The sequence below is a fragment of the Mesoplodon bidens genome (assembly GCF_964165515.1).
Source record: "Mesoplodon bidens genome assembly, chromosome: X".
NCBI classification, from domain to species: Eukaryota; Metazoa; Chordata; class Mammalia; order Artiodactyla; family Ziphiidae; genus Mesoplodon; species Mesoplodon bidens.
In genome coordinates, this window is record NC_138163.1 from 119047528 (window position 1) to 119049128 (window position 1601).

Genomic DNA, 1601 nt, shown 5'->3' on the forward strand with positions numbered 1-1601 from the left:
CGTTGGCCTTGGCAATGATTTCTTGGATATAACACTAAAAGCACAGGCAAGAAAAGCAAAAAAGACAAGTGAGACGACATCAAACTAAGAAACCTTCTGCACAGAAAAGTAAGTAATCAACTGAGTGAAAAAGAAACCTACAGAATTGCAGAAAATATTTTCAAACCATGTATCTGATAAGAGGTGAGTATCCAAAATATATAAGGAGCTCCTACAACTCAATAGCAAAAAAATCAAATAATCCAATTTTTTAAATGTGTAAAATACTTGAATAGATATTTCTCCAAAGAAGACATACAAAAATCCAAGAGGTTTGTGAAAAGATGCTTACCATCACTAATCATCAGGGAAATTCAAATCAAAACCACAATGGTATGTCACTTCACACCTGTTAAAATAGCTATTATCAAAAAAGACAAAAGATAACAAGTGTTGGCAAGGATTTGGAGGAAAAAAGAACCCTTGTACACTGTTGGTCAGGACGTAAATTGATACAGCCACTATTGAAAACAGTATGGAGGTTCCTCAAAAACTTAAAATTGTAACTACAGGGCAGTAAGAACAAGTGCCTTACAAAAGGCGGTAAAAAGGGAGCCAAGAAGAAAGTGGTTGACCCATTATCTAAGAAAGATTGGTATGGTGTGAAAGCACCAGCTATGTTCAATATAAGAAATATTGGGAAAACACTAGTCACGAGAACTCAAGGAACCAAAATTGCATCTGATGGCCTCAAGGGTCGTGTGTTTGAAGTGAGTCCTGCTGATCTGCAGAATGATGAAGCTGCATTTAGAAAATTCAAGCTTATTACTGAGGATGTTCAGGGAAAAAACTGCCTGACTAATTTCCATGGCATGGATCTTACCCGTGACAAAATGTGCTCCATGGTCAAAAAATGGCAGACCATGCCTGAAGCTCACGTTGATGTCAAGATTACCGATGGTTATTTGCTTCGACTATTCTGTGTGGGTTTTACTAAAAAGCGCAACAATCAGATTCAGAAGACCTCTTATGCCTGGCACCAGCAGGTCTGCCAGATGTGCAAGAAGATGATGGAAATCATGACCTGAGAGGTGCAGACAAATGACTTGAAAGAGGTGGTCAATAAATTGATTCCAGACAGCATTGGAAAAGACATAGAAAAGGCCTGCCAGTCTATTTATCCACTCCATGATGTCTTTGTTAGAAAAGTAAAAATGCTGAAGAAGCCCAAGTTTGAACCGGGAAAACTCATGGAGCTACATGGTGAAGGTAGTAGCTCTGGAAAAGCTACTGGGGATGAGACAGGTCCTAAAGTTGAATGAGCTGATGGATATGAGCCACCAGTCCAAGAATCTGTTTAAAAATCAGACTTTCCTGGTGACAAATAAAAGACCTTATTTGTGACTAAAAAAAAATTGTAACTACCATATGATCCAGCAATCCCACTTTTTTTTTAAATTCGCGCCACACGACATGTGGGATCTCAGTTCCCTGCAGTGGAAGCATGGAGTCTTAACCACTGGACCACCAGGGAAGTCCCCATTTCTGAGTATATATCCAAAGGAAATTAAATCAGTATCTTGGAGAGATATCTGCACTCTTATATCCATTGCAGCATTATT

At 38.7% G+C, this 1601-nt stretch overlaps 1 pseudogene across 1 annotated transcript; it reads left to right on the plus strand.

Annotated features, from left to right (window-relative positions):
* The first annotated feature begins 560 nt into the window (after positions 1–560).
* On the plus strand, positions 561–1340 carry LOC308609129 (small ribosomal subunit protein eS1-like; annotated as a pseudogene). The gene has a single exon. The product of its transcript is annotated as a small ribosomal subunit protein eS1-like (transcript).
* The last annotated feature ends 261 nt before the right edge of the window (positions 1341–1601 follow it).